The sequence below is a fragment of the Tachypleus tridentatus genome, chromosome 9 (assembly GCF_004210375.1).
Source record: "Tachypleus tridentatus isolate NWPU-2018 chromosome 9, ASM421037v1, whole genome shotgun sequence".
Lineage (NCBI taxonomy): Eukaryota > Metazoa > Arthropoda > Merostomata > Xiphosura > Limulidae > Tachypleus > Tachypleus tridentatus.
The window spans coordinates 2,266,757-2,283,455 of record NC_134833.1 but is presented as its reverse complement, the minus strand read 5'-3'; positions in this window follow the sequence as shown (position 1 = coordinate 2,283,455).

Sequence of the window (16,699 nt, the reverse complement as noted above, 5' to 3'; positions counted from 1 at the left end):
GAATAACGTTCTTTACACGTCCTCTCCAGATTGGTAACTGAAGTCGTAAACAGACAAGCTTCTAACTTGTATATCTATGAACAAAGGTTTATAAAACAATTAAACATAGTTAAACTAGTTTCTAACCTGTACTTCAAACAAACAAAATTTATAAAACAATTGAACATAGTTAAACTAGTTTCTAACTTGTACTGAATTAAACAAAATTTATAAAACAATTAAACATAGTTAAACTAGTTTCTAACCTGTACTTCAAATAAATAAAATTTATAAATAATTAAACATAGGTAAACTGGTTTCTGACCTGTACTTCAAATAAACAAAATTTATAAAACAATTAAACATAGTTAAACTGGTTTCTAACCTGTACTTCAAATAAACAAAATTTATAAACAATTAAACATAGGTAAACTAGTTTCTAACCTGTACTTCAAATAAACAAAATTTATAAAACAATTAAACATAGTTAAACTAGTTTCTAACCTGTACTTCAAACAAACAAAATTTATAAAACAATTAAACATAGTTAAACTAGTTTCTAACCTGTACTTCAAATAAACAAAATTTATAAAACAATTAAACATAGTTAAACTGGTTTCTAGCTTGTACTTCAAACAAACAAAATTTATAAAACAATTAAACATAGTTAAACGAGTTTCTAACCTGTACTTCAAATAAACAAAATTTATAAAACAATTAAACGTAGTTAAACTGGTTTCTAACCTGTACTTCAAACAAACAAAATTTATAAAACAATTAAACATAGGTAAACTGGTTTCTGACCTGTATTTTAAATAAACAGAATTTATAAACCAATTAAACATAGTTAAACTGGTTTCTAACCTGTTCTTCAAATAAACAAAATTTATCAAACAATTAAACATTGGTAAACTCATTTCTAATCTGTACTTCATATAAACAAAATTTATAAAACAATTAAACATAGTTAAACTAGTTTCTAACCTGTACTTCAAACAAACAAAATTTATAAAACAATTAAACATAGGAAAACTCTTTTCTAATCTGTACTTCAAATAAACAAAATTTATAAAACAATTAAACATAGTTAAACTAGTTTCTAACGTGTACTTCAAACAAACAAAATTTATAAAACAATTAAACATAGGTAAACTCGTTTCTAATCTGTACTTCAAATACACAAAATTTATAAAACAATTAAACGTAGTTAAACTGGTTTCTAACCTGTACTTCAAATAAACAAAATTTATAAAACAATTAAACATAGGTAAACTCGTTTCTAATCTGTACTTCAAATAAACAAAATTTATAAAACAATTAAACATAGTTAAACTAGTTTCTAACGTGTACTTCAAACAAACAAAATTTATAAAACAATTAAACATAGGTAAACTCGTTTCTAATCTGTACTTCAAATACACAAAATTTATAAAACAATTAAACGTAGTTAAACTGGTTTCTAACCTGTACTTCAAACAAACAAAATTTATTAAACAATGAAATATAGGTAAACTAGTTTCTAATCTGTACTTTCACTAGACAAATTTTATAAACTACTTAAACATAGTTAAACCAGTTTCTAATCTGTACTTTCACTAGATAAATTTTATAAACTACTTAAACATAGTTAAACCAGCTTCTGACCTGTACTTCCCTCAAACTAAGTTTATTCATCCCTTAACACAGTTAAATTCGCTTCTAAACTTTCTTTCCATTAAACAAAATTTTTAGAAGCTTTAAACATAGTTATACCCGCTTCTAACCTGTACCTCCATCAAACAAAGTTTATAAATACCTAATGAGAGTTAAGCAAGTTTCAAACCTTACTTCAATTAAATAATGTTTATAATAAACTTAAACACAGTTAAACTCGCTTCTAATCTGTACTTTCATAAAACAAAGTTTATAAAACACTTAAACACAGTTAAACTCGTTTCTAATCTGTACTTTCATAAAACAAAGTTTATAAAACAATTACAATGCGTCAAACCATCTTCTAACAGAGTATATCAAGTTTCAATCCTCTACATCCATTAAACTAACTTTATCAAGAACTTAAACATAGTTAAACCAGCATCAAACCTTTTCTTCATTAAACAAAGTTTATAAAACAATTATACACAAATAAATCCGCTCCTAATCTGTACTTCCGTTAAACAAAGTTTATAAAAACTTAAATATAGTAATTATTTGTAGATAGAGACAAACTAAAAAATAACCTATGAAACAGAAGTACCTAATAACAAACAAAATGCTATATTATCAAACAGGAGTAGCTAGTAACAAACTTTGAATTAATCTATCATATACAAGTAGTTATTACCAAACACCGAATTATTATATCAAATAGAAGTAGTTATTAACAAACTTAGAATTAATCTATCAACCAGGAGTAGTTAGTGACAAATTGAAGATTAATGTATAAAACTAAAGTAGCTGGTAACAAACTTACAAGTTATTTGTCAAGCAAGAGTAGCTACTAACAAACTAAGGATTAATTTGTAAATATTAGTAGCTAGTAATCAACAAATGAGTACTGTATCAACCAGGAGTAGGTAGTAACTATCTAAAAATAATGTATCGGTCAGGAATAGCTGGTAACAAATTTAGGATTAGCGTATTAACCAGGAGAAGGTCGAAACAAAGTCACCTATCGAACAGGAGTAGCTAGTACCACACTTGTAATTTATGTATAAATCAGGAGTAGCTAGTAACAAACTAAGGATTAATTTATTAATCAGGAGAAGGTAATAACAAACTAAATATTAATGTATCAAACAGTATAGCAAGTAACAAACAAAGAATTAGTGTATCAACCAAGAGTAGTTTGTAACAAAAAAGGATTAATATATCAAACAGAAGTGGACAGAAAGAAACTCAGAATAAATGTATCAATCAATATAATGAATATATTAACCAGGAGAAGCTAGTAACAAACTTCGAATTAATGAATCAAACAGAAGTAGAAAGTTAAAAACTTAGAATTAATGCAAAAACCAGGAGTAGTTAATATAACAAACTAAGGATTATTATATCAACTAGAAGTAAGTAGCAAAGAAGAAGAGATTAATCAATGAAACAGGAGAAGCTGCTAACAAACTAAGGAATAATCTGTGAAACAGTAGCGGTTAGTTACAAACATAGAATTAATCAATCAAACAGGAGAAGCTGCTAACAAACTAAGGAATAATCTGTGAAACAGTAGCGGTTAGTTACAAACATAGAATTAATCAATCAAACAGGAGAAGCTGCTAACAAACTAAGGAATAATCTGTGAAACAGTAGCGGTTAGTTAAAAACATAGAATTAATCAATCAAACAGGAGAAGCTGCTAACAAACTAAGGAATAATCTGTGAAACAGTAGCGGTTAGTTACAAACATAGAATTAATCAATCAAACAGGAGAAGCTGATAACAAACTAAGGAATAATCTGTGAAACAGTAGCGGTTAGTTACAAACATAGAATTAATCAATCAAACAGGAGAAGCTGATAACAAACTAAGGAATAATCTGTCAAACAGTAGTTACAAACATAGAATTAATCAATCAAACAGGACTAGCTAGTAATAAACGTAGGATTACGGTATCAACCAGGAGTAGGTAGTGAAAACTAAGGATTAATGTAACAAACAGAAGTAACTAGTAATGAACGTAGGATTACGGTATCAACCAGGAGTAGGTAGTAAAAACGAAGGATTAATGTAACAAACAGAAGTAACTAGTAATGAACGTAGGATTACGGTATCAACCAGGAGTAGGTAGTGAAAACTAAGGATTAATGTAACAAACAGAAGTAACTAGTAATGAACGTAGGATTACGGTATCAACCAGGAGTAGGTAGTGAAAACTAAGGATTAATGTAACAAACAGAAGTAACTAGTAATGAACGTAGGATTACGGTATCAACCAGGAGTAGGTAGTAAAAACTAAGGATTAATGTAACAAACAGAAGTAACTAGTAATAAACGTAGGATTACGGTATCAACCAGGAGTAGGTAGTAAAAACTAAGGATTAATGTAACAAACAGAAGTAACTAGTAATGAACGTAGGATTACGGTATCAACCAGGAGTAGGTAGTAAAAACTAAGGATTAATGTAACAAACAGGAGTAGCTAGTAATAAACGTAGGATTACGGTATCAACCAGGAGTAGGTAGTAAAAACTAAGGATTAATGTAACAAACAGAAGTAACTAGTAATAAACGTAGGATTACGGTATCAACCAGGAGTAGGTCGTGAAAACTAAGGATTAATGTAACAAACAGAAGTAACTAGTAATGAACGTAGGATTACGGTATCAACCAGGAGTAGGTAGTAAAAACTAAGGATTAATGTAACAAACAGAAGTAACTAGTAATGAACGTAGGATTACGGTATCAACCAGGAGTAGGTAGTGAAAACTAAGGATTAATGTAACAAACAGAAGTAACTAGTAATGAACGTAGGATTACGGTATCAAACAGGAGTAAGGTAACAAAGTTAGAAAAAATCTATCAAACAGATTAATGTAACAAACAGAAGTAACTAGTAAACATGAGTACTAGTACCAAACTCAAGGATTACGGTATCAAACCAGATATAGCTGGTAACAAACAAAGGATTAATGTAACAAACAGGAGTAGCTAGTAATAAACGTAGGATTACGGTATCAACCAGGAGTAGGTAGTAAAAACTAAGGATTAATGTAACAAACAGAAGTAACTAGTAATAAACGTGGGATTACGGTATCAACCAGGAGTAGGTAGTGAAAACTAAGGATTAATGTAACAAACAGAAGTAACTAGTAATAAACGTAGGATTACGGTATCAACCAGGAGTAGGTAGTGAAAACTAAGGATTAATGTAACAAACAGGAGTAGCTAGTAATAAACTGTAGATATTGATTAATCTATCAAACAGGAGTAACTCATAACAAACTTAGAAATAATCTATCAAACAGATATAACTTGTAACAAACTAAGAAATAACCTATTAAACAGGAGTACCTAGTACCAAACTCAAAAATAATCTATCAAACAGATATAGCTTGTAACAAACAAAGGATTAACTAGTAGTTATAAAAATTAAAATTAATCCGTCAAACAGAGTAGCTGGTAAAAACTAAGAAATAATGTATCTACCAGGAGTAGCAATTAATAAACTTAGATTTAATCTATCAAACAGGATAGCTACTAACAAACAAAAAATTAACCTAGCAAACCAGGATAGCTACTAACAAACAAAGGATTAACCTAGCAACCGGGAGTAGCTAGTAAAATATTAGGGATTCACGTATCAACAACGAGTAGGCAATAACAAACCTAGGATTAATGTATCAAAGATAAGTAGCTAGCAAACAACTGAAAATTAATGTATCAACCAGGAGTAGGTAGTAAGAACCTAAGGATTAACCTAGCAACCAGGAGAAGCAAGTAAAACATTAGAGATTCACGTATCAACAACGAGTAGGCAATAACAAACTAAGGATTAATGTATAAAAGATAAGTAGCTAGCAAACTACTGAAAATTAATGTATTAACCAGGAGTAAGGAGAAACAAACTTAGAATTAATGTGTCAAACAGGAATAGCTAGTAACAAACTCAGAATTAATTAATAAAATAGAAGTAATAGTAACAAACTTATAATTAATGTATAAAACATGAGTAAAACTAAAGATTAATGTATGAACAAGGAGTTGTAAGTAACAAACACTTAAAATAAGAACTAGTGAAGGCGACGAATTTTGAATAGTGAATCAGGTAGTCAAGCGGTGCCAAAAAAGACCCTCCAAGTAGTCGCTAAAATCGATGACTACCTAATATGACTATTAAATATTAGTCATTTTTACTATTGTGTAGTCGGAAAATAGCCAGGTGATGGTGGCAGGATACGTGGCAGGTAATAAATTTGCTTGCTCTATGATAGTCGTTATGACTTTCGTTAGGTAGTCATTCTGACCAATGCTGACTACCTGAGAATAGTCGCATTGCCCACCTGCAAACCACTACAGAGTAGTCATGACATAGTTAGTGTGACCCTATTCGTTCCAGGAGCGGTTGTCATTATGGCCATACATAAACAATGGACTCTTGTCATTATGACTATCCAACGACCATGGAAGATAAGTCATGTTGACTCGGTCAGGACCACCTCTGCAATGTCACTGCTAGGCAAAGACACCATCCTCAGTCAATTGTGGTCAGCAGAACTATCACTGAGTAGTCAATCCCACAGCCATCTGATCATTCAACCTAAGTCCCAGTAACCTGCCACCATCCTGAAAAATATAAAATGCATTTTAGCAGCACCATTTTGATTTCAAACTGAACTCAAGTGTACTTCAATATACATGTACCCAAATAAAATTCAAAATGCAGCAACAATTTGAAAATAAACAACTGAACTTACACATGTTTTTTGAAAAATCACTCTGGATCAAATCCACATGACAAGGTACTATTACCAGATCTAATATAACCTTATGGCTTTGAACACTTTCCTCTTCCTTTACCTGGGACGTTTTGACAGATTTCCCGCTGCTATGTTTTTTGACATTCAAGGGATCAAGCAACTGAAAAACACATCTGTCTGCATCTTTATCAGATTTGGTAATTATCCTGGACTCATCATAGAGCTTCAGGACAACTCTTTCAACAAAGTTGAAAGTTTTCTTGAGTTTTGTTGGAAATGCAAAGTTGAAGATATAAAAACTCCCTACATACATAGTGAATGCTTCCACAAAACCTTTAGTGGCACAAATATCAAAGCCATCAACATATAGTTTGAATTCCTGATCACAAAATTGAACCACATTGATCGTATATACCACTCTCAGCAGGTTCCCTAACTTCAGTACCCACCATGATACTTTCATTTTCAACATATGGTTTGAATTCCTGATCACAAAACTGAACCACATTGAATGTATATACCACTCTCAGCAGGTTCCCTAACTTCAGTACCCACCATGATACTTTTACTTTCTTTTAGAAGCAAAGGGATAGCAAGAATGACAATACTAGATGTAACATCAGGCATGTGTGAGGACTGTTTCATAAGAAATGCTAGCAATGGATTATTTTCTGGTGATATATTTCTGTCCTGCAGGTTAGAATTTACTGAGTCCTTATATTGAGAAAGTTGGACACCCCCTTTTTCTGCATCTTTTCCTAGCCGCTTAAATTCATTCAATAGCTGTGCTGGTGATGCTACAAGGAAAGGATAATGCTCTATAAGTTCATTGACAGGAGTGTTGTCAATGACCAGTTTACTACGATCATGCAAAGTTTTGTCCATAAGCAAGTCCACTTTACAAAGATCACATTTTTTCTGCAATACAGTCGAGTTTTCATCCATTCCTTGTGTTTTTCGGTGGAAGTTTCATCCTCCTCAACTGGCTTTTCACACAAGTATTGCTTTAATCCATATAGCCTCAGTTCTGAGATGTGGTTTGGAGATGGGGTTTCATCTGTTGCAGTTTTCGTCATTTTCTTTCTTTCTTGGACTATAGGCAATGATGAATCTTTCCGCTTTCTATTATTCTGGAATTTCTGACGAAGCCTCATCCTCCAAAGCTCATGCAATTAGAATTAACAGAATTAGTTCTATTGAGAATGAATAACAAAACCGCCCTGGTATAACTATAATTATTTTAAACAGTATTTCTTTTAAACCACTTTTGGCATTTTGCAGGTTTAATCTGAGAAACTGAAAGTAAAACACATACTGGTTAATAAATCAGTTGTACGAGTTCATCTTGACAATGTATTCTCTTTATCGTCAAATTAGTTGAGTTTCATTAGATGAGTCATGTTACATCATATACAAACAAAACAAATATTTCAAAGTATCAAAATAGTATTTTCCACAGCTCCTCCTTGGTAGACATATGTACTTGTGTGTATTTTAAAACATAGCGTCCCACAAAATTTCACTTGTTTCTTCACTAATATTATGCAACACAAAAATGCCATTTAAGTTATTTTGTAACTAATGAACATATTTCTTTCAGAATACTTTTACACCCTTACAAGTGGTGATATGGTCATTCCTGTTATGCACCTTGAAACGAATTTTATTGGGCTTATTGGCTATTGGGCTTATATAGCCAATTGTATAGATAAAAGAATATATTTGTGATGGAAATATATTTCACAACAAACATAACATAATGCACATGTGGATAGAACTTACACGAACACCTTGGAATGTTAGATTTGGGGCATCTGACAGCTGAGGGTAGTGCTTAAATATTTCATCCGCTACTTGGTCATACTGCCTTGACGTGGGATATCTGAAAAATAGAGGTTGGGCAAGCTATAAGTACATATTAAGACATCTGAAGAGATGTAACTACACGCTTGTAATCAGAAATGGTACACATGGTATTCACTGCACAGCACTTACAAGGTATAGTTGGAAACCTCAGTGTAGACTGCATCCAGTAAATGGAAGCGACATTCTTTCTCAACAGGCTTCCCTTGCGACAACTGCAAAGCAGTAGATCTAGGCAGACTTGACAAATTTTCCAGCTTAAAGGGTACTGGGCAAGGCTTGAATGCTAAGATGCTGACTAAAGAATATATCAAATAGTTCAAAACACTTACAAATTGGGGTCGACTGATTGCAATGAAATACTAACTAAGGCCTAATTGTCTCAAGTGAAAGATGAAACTATTTCTCCAACAGATTGAAAGATCTGTTTGACATTCATTAGGACATATCCTACCATGATGATATGGACTGAATTCGTTCAGTACTGGGACCGCATGAAGATGCACTCTGCTTGCTTGAAGGCACTTCAGGGTTCGGTGGATTATGGTCAAAAATAAATTTTTAACAGGTCTAAATTTGTAATTAAAATATTAAGAACAGTAATTGTGTTATGTTGAATAATGTATATTGAACAGTTTTACTTCTTTTATTCGGAATAAAGTTTCCGTGATTTCCAATGACTACATAAATGATTATAATCACTCATATCTAAATGGGTTGCGCATTCTTACAAACGATTTACCACAACAACTATATCTCCGTCAGAGGCCACAGCATTAGAAACTAGAGAAACGCGCAACTTTGCTTGTGGTTTTGGAATTTCAGACAATTGAACATCCATCCAGTCCTGCCAGTTTTCCATGTACACTTGAGCAGACAAGTTGGTAGCATATACATCCAGATTTAGGTTGTCAGAAATCTTATTGGGCAACAATCTCAGATCATCTACTAACACCACAATTTTTATTTCATTGTAGGTAACTGGTAAGATAAAGCCATCTCTCTAGAATCTAAAAGTATGGTTCTGATAAAAAATTATTATTATGTATACACATGCAGAAAGGTTATCATTGAAGAAAAACAACAAAAAGATATATTAAATTTCCATAAATTTAACATCAGCAGGACTGGTATAAATCAACTAAATAAGTAATTTGGTTTTTTTCCTAACAAGTAGTAGCCTTTAAAAGGTGAAAGCAAATATAAGTAGTCTGACCTCAATAGATGGTGATGATAGTGGTGATTTTGGTGCAAATATGCATGATACATATTAATATGACACAAGTTCTCTCTGTTTGAAAATTGTGATGAAATTTGTCACAAAAAGGCAGAAACAAATTTACATAAAATATGTCAAATATTTTGATGAAATTTGTCACTGGAAGGTACAAACCAAGTTACATAAAATAAGTTAAAATTTACCACTGATTACCGAGTTCTGTTTCAAATTTGTCATCCATCATTCGCCACGAATGTAGTGGTGTAGGATGATCATATTTTCACCTTTGTTCACATAACAAGGTAATGATCATAAAGATCTGGAATGCTCAGGAGTTCATAGCTTCTCATTGGCTCTACAATGTAAGCATGAAGATGCCTGTAATAATCAACAGTTTGGTATCTTTAACAATACAAAAAAGGTTTTGTCCAAAGAACAAAGCAACAGATCACTGAAGAAAATTGAAGACTGTCGAATTCATAGCTACTGACAACCATTGTCCTGGTGTTGTATGTGAGGCAGTTCACTGTACAACCTGATGCTTTAGTGACAAAATCGCCTTCCCAACAAATGCACTGACAAGATTTCGCTCTTCTTCGAGTGAGTTCACAGGCAATCTGACAGGATTGTCAGGTCAAAGACATCTATTCCAAGAAATCCATTGCTTTCCAGATGTGAACAGAGTTTATACTGGTGTCTCATTGCTATTGTTTTGCCTAGATTCCTCCTGTTTTTGGTACGTCTTGCAACATCAACCAAAAACTACGTTTGGCCTCAAATCTCATAATCCACGCATTCCTCAGTGGACCAAATCTGCGGGTCATCTCTGGGTAATGCAAAGTAAAATGTTCCTTTGGATTGAGAGTTCTATTTGGAAATTCTTTTTCATTAAGAGAATGGAACTGTTGTATCACATCATTTAAGAATTCAATGCTTGCATATGGCATTGATGGACACATTATCAATTCTACCATATCCAACAGAACTTCCTATTTGTTGTTGCCTTCTGGCACTCCATCACCCACCAGTAATAGAAATAACCTTAAGAGACACCAAACTTGCACACCTTTTGGCTTAATGTGTACAGACCCTCTCAAAATAACAAGCTCAGGCCGATTGATTTTATCAGTTCCTTTCTAGTGGAACTCCTTCACTCTGCCTGCAAGGTACTGAAGGCTGAAGTATCCAGACAAGACATACTGATCTATGAGTAAACATAAATTTCTGACACCAAGCCAGATTCAAAAAGGTCATGTAATATATCAGGTGGTAGAGCATTTGCCACATGAAATTGCTGCAGAACGTTCAGAGGCGATCTTATTTTAACCCCATATGTACTTGACAAAGTCGGTTCAGTTTCGACCATTGCAATTCGTTAATTATAGAATGCAATAAATCTCTCTGGACATTTTGAAATATCAGTTAACTTTCTTAAATCATCCCGAATTACCACGCAGAATCTACATGATCTGAGAGCAGAAAATGATTCAAGAAACTCTCCAATAGCATGGCTTCCCAAATTATCTGCAACAACAAGAAGAGGTGCACCTCTGAATTTGAATGTTCTCTCTGGTTTGACAATGTCAATACCAATGTTTTAAAAAACAGATAGTTCTTCAATCAAAGGTCTCATCACTGTATTTAGCCCATGTTATTTTTACGTGTTAGCTCTTCACCAAGATTGCTAAGAATACATAATAAAGCTGAGATCTCAAAGCAGGTTCAATATTGACTAACTGATAGCAGAAAGCAGCATATTAGTAAGCAGGAGCTCGTATTCCAGCCACAGCTGTAAACTCATCAAAATATCAGTAAGCAGGAGCTCGTATTCTAGCCACAGCTGTAAACTCATCAAAATAGAGAATAATTTGAAGGGAAGGGAAGTTTCTTGGCAGAATGGATTGTTTTTGAAATGTTCACCATCAACGACATCTCTAAGACAATCATTAGCTGACTGGCGAGGATAAACAACCTGGTTAAAAATATCGTCATGTTTAAGCAAACACTTCAGAGTATCTAATAAAGAACCTTACTGGATTGTGTCATGTTTCCCATCACCAGTAATTCCCAAGTCATACTCAACAGGTTTTACAAATGACAAATTATCTTCAGTGTAAGGCTGGAAATTATTGTGGTCAGTGAAATTTTCAATAATGGAATGAAAGTCAAGACTTTCTTTCTTGCAAGCTTCCATCACTGTAACTATACTATTTCTAGGAACCCCCTCACTGATCAACGTTCTTGTTATGGTTTGAAATAAATTTTCATCTTTGGCAGCCATAATAGAACAGGAAAAATTAAAATAATTACTTGTAGTTTTGTAAGTAATGTTTTCATTTTCACACAGCTGCAGAATTGTTTTAGTTAAGGTTCTTCACTTGTCTGTGACAACCATCTCCTTATTACCATCAGCTTTCTCATCACTGTTTCACGCAGCTGCAGAATTGTTTTAGTTAAGGTTCTTCACTTGTCTGTGACAACCATCTCCTTATTACCATCAGCTTTCTCATCACTGTTTCACGCAGCTGCAGAATTCTTTTAGCTAAGGTTCTTCACTTGTCTGTGACAACCATCTCCTTATTACCATCAACTGCCTCATCACTGTTTCACACAGTGCAGAATTGTTTTAGTTAATGTTCTTCACTTGTCTGTGACAACCATCTGCTTATTACCATCAACTGTCTTATTACTGTTTCACACAGTGCAGAATTGTTTTAGTTAAGGTTCTTCACTTGTCTGTGACAACCATCTCTTTATTACCATCAACTGTCTCATCACTGTTTCACACAGTGCAGAATTGTTTTAGTTAAGGTTCTTCACTTGTCTGTGACAACCATCTCCTTATTACCATCAACTGTCTCATCACTGTCAGAGTTTTTATACCTCTGTTCCATGAAATGCTCGGCACATTCACCACCAGCTTCATTATCATGCATACTGGTAGTAGCAAACCATCTATGCTTTTTATTTATGTGTTTTTTTCAAACATCTGATGTTTTTGAATGGTCTTTCACATCCATTAACCCCACACGGGACAACAAATCCAGGCTCATGCTCATGAACCAAAGAAAAATGTGAAAGAAGCTTGCTAAAATGCCTAACCTTATAACTACATTTAATGCAAGGGAAAATATTGAAAAATTCTGACTGTTCTGCCATGTTTAACTCCAAAGTTTACCAAAATTCTCAGTGTCTATTAATAAATATCATGCAAGACATGCGTCCAAATGTCACGGGTTTTCATTCTGGAACGTAAAATGTATCATTTATTTAACTAAATTTAATGATAAATTTCAACAATAACAACTAGCAAATGTTGGTCGCCCGCGAACCGACGGTGTATTCTCGGACTTGCCCTCAATCTAGCGAATAAAAACGTATTTCAAAATGCAAATTCTTGCCACAGCCTCCCGCCAGGGGTGGCCAAAAATATTCTTTGGCCAGACCACAACCTAACTAACATATTCACCAAATTGGACAGAAATCCGAAAGGAATTGTGGACTGTAAAGTGAACACAAGGAAATCTCTGCAGACGCATACGCATGCTGATGTGTGAGTATCCCCCGATGTTCCCAAGGGTATACAATTTTTATTATTTTACTACACAACTCTGTTGCTCATGTCTCGATGCAATATTCCCCGGATCCTACATTTCTCTCACGGTATGAATGTGGTATGGATTATGGGAGGGACCCAAAGTCTGAGTTAAGTTCCCTGGAAAGGGAGAGGGTTGAGAAAATATTTTGCAGGATCACAGGCCTTCTATTCATAGTGTATGGCCTGGTGCTGGCTCCTATCTCACACCATTCGATTTCAAAGAATAGAGTTTAAAAATTTGAATACATTTTTTACCTAAAGAGATTTTTAGATAGTTTACAATATTAAAGAAACACACATTAAACACAATATATGTTTCACTTTTTTACTGTTTTCAAATGAGTTGTCTTGCCGCCTCCATTTGTAACTCCATTGTTGACTGTGTTAGTGGATCCCGCCATAATACACACGTTGCACAAAGTGTGTACACTTAAGCATTTGTAGCTCTGCTGATGTATTAAAAATAAGGATTTATTATTTATGTATTATCGTATGTCATCTTTCATTATCAAATGTCTATAAAATAATAACAGACGAGGTCCCTTTTAATGAGTATACAACTTTCATCTGTGTAGCGGTGGCCGTAACAAATCTTTTTTAGCAGCGGTGTAGTTGGCGCTAAATGTAACAGAGCAGCAACATGGATCATTGCGGGCTTTTGATTCTAACACAGGATATGCATTCAAGATACCAAATATGTACATTTGTGATGTCAAGACTGGAGAATGTTTTTGATTTCATACTTGCTTCAAAGCAATTCCTTAATATAAATATTCCTACTCTATTACTACAAGACAACAGTCGTACAGACCTACACAATGTAACGGGCAACTATCCTTGTTTACATAACGAGTTGTACAAAAAATACGGATGGATTTATTTCAGCTAATCTGAAGTTAAACATTCGTATACTTATATTGTTTTATTGAAACATATTATAGGAAAATAAGACATAAACGATTAATATTTACCTGGATTTCTTCTTCCCGTCTTCCGCGCGGTTGCATGGCAATTGTGTAATGTCAAGTTTCGGTCATTATAAATTTTATAAACGTCATATGTAATTCTCCTATGTGCGACAAAATATTGCAGTGTGTGATTTCTCTCCCCCCTCCCCATTTAGGTTTATAGTGTCATCTCTACCTTCGGCTGCCGGTTAGGATTGGACAGTGCCGTCTTCACTCCCCCCTGTGTATGTATTATTGTATGTGAACCCTTAAATCCCCCCTCGACCACCTTGAGGAATGATCAACCTCTCTCCACAAATACCACCTACAAGCCCTCCTTGCTCAAGGAACTCCCGCCTTCAGATAAACTCGACCTGGTACACCCCTCTGGAAAAGAGATAGTCTCGCTCACGACTAATGAAGCTGCTTTTCGTTTGAACTCGATTTGCGTTGCGGACCACCAGACGGATCGGATTCATTTTCCGAACGTGTAGTGTCAGCGCGAGTGTTAACCACGTGAGTAAAGCTTATTTCAGTCATAACTGAGGTTGTGGATTGTCATAACAAACGTATTGATTATTGGATGTCATATTCAAATATTCCAACACACGCACACAACAATATAAAAACACAATTGTCAAATAAAACAATGAAGAAATAGTAGTGGTCGATAAATAAGATTTATTTAGGTAGGATTTATTTTGTGTCAAAGAAATTTATCCTCTCCGCCCCAAAAAAAAGAAAATAAAAAGTAAATAAATAAATAAATTCTTGTAAAGTTTAGCCCTGGTTACGTTTCAATCGTTGTATTTATGGAACAAAATGCATGTATACAGTCATCGGCTTGAACTGCACCTTAATACTATAAGAAACATCAAGGGTGTCAATACATGAGATAATGCTGCCTACGGTGTTGGTCTTCCTGACCACAAAGTAGTCCTTAAGACTAGCATAACACTATGAAGTAGTCAAGGTGACTAATTGCTTAAATTGACAAAGAGTCAGACAAACTGACGAGTAATAGAGCATCGTTACAACTTAAAAGTCAATTTCATATATACGATTACAAATTCATAGTCATCTTCATTATTGATACATTTTAGATAGTCAATTTGAAAGCGACAACGATATCTCTAAAGCAGAAAACAAACGTGACTATGACCTGGTAGTCGAAATGAAACACTTTTATTTAGAGTGAAGTATTATTGTATCAACCAAGAGAAGGTCGTAACAAACTTAGAATTAACCTACCAACACAAGTAGCTAATAACAAAAACAAAATTAATATATCAACAAGAGAAGCTGATAACAAACTTAGAATTAAACTATTAAACAAGACTAGCTAATAACAAACTTAGAATTAATCTATCAACAATAGTAACTAATAAGAAACTTTGAATAAATATATCAACAGGACTAGCTGATACAAACTTATAATTAATCTAATAACTGGAGTAGCAAATAACAAACTTAGAATTAATCCATCAAACAGGAGTAGCAAATAACAAATTTAGAATTAATTTATCCCCAAAAGTAGGTAATAACAATATTAGAATTAATCTGTTAACTGGAGAAAATAATAAGATTCTTAGAACTAATCTGTGAACAGGAGTAGCTGATAACAAACGTACAATTCATCTATGAACAGGAGTAGCTAATAACAAACTTGCAATTAATCTATCAACAGAAATAGCTAATTACAAACTAAGAATTAAACTGTCAACAAGAGTAGCTTGTAAAAAACTTAGAATTAATCTAACAACAAGAGTAACTAATAATAAACTAAGGATTAGCCTATCAACAGGAGCAGAGTAACAAACATAGAAATAATCAATCAACAGCAGTAGCTGATAACAAACTACTGATTAATGTTTTAACCGGGAGTAGCTAATAACAAACTAAGGATTAATCTATTAACCGAGAGTAGCTATTAAGTTAGTTAGAATTAATATATCAAACGGAAGTAGGAAATAACAAACTAAGGATTAATAAACGAACTAGGAATACGTAGTAAGTGACTTAGAAACAATGATTGAAACAGAAATACCTAGTAAGAAACAAAATGTGTATGAAACAGGAGAAGCTAATAACAAACTTAGAATTAATCTATCAACAATAATAGCTAATAAGAAAGATTAAACTAATATATCAACAGTACTAGCTAATACAAATTTATACTTAATCTATTAACAGGAGTGACAAATAACAAACTTAGAATTAATCTATCAACAGGAGTAGCTAATAACAAAGGAAGAATTAATCTATGAACAGGAGAAGCTAATAACAAACGAAGGCTTAATTTATAAACAGGAGTAACTAATAACAAACTAAGGTTTAATCTATCAACAGGACTAGCTAATACAAACTTATAATTAATATATTAACAGGAGTAGCAAATAACAAAATTAGAATTAAGCTATCAACAGGAGTAAATAGTAACAAAGTTAAAATTAATCTATCAACAAGAGTAGCTAATCACAAACTAAGGATTAATTTATCAACAGGAGTAGCTAATAACAAACTAAGGATTAATTTATCAACAGGAGTGGCTGATAACAAACTAAGGATTAATTTATCAACAGGAGTGGCTGATAACAAACTAAGGATTAATTTATCAACAGGAGTAGCTATTAACAAACTAAGAATTAATTAATCAACAGGAGTAGCTAATAACAAACTAAGGTTTATTCTTTCAACAGGA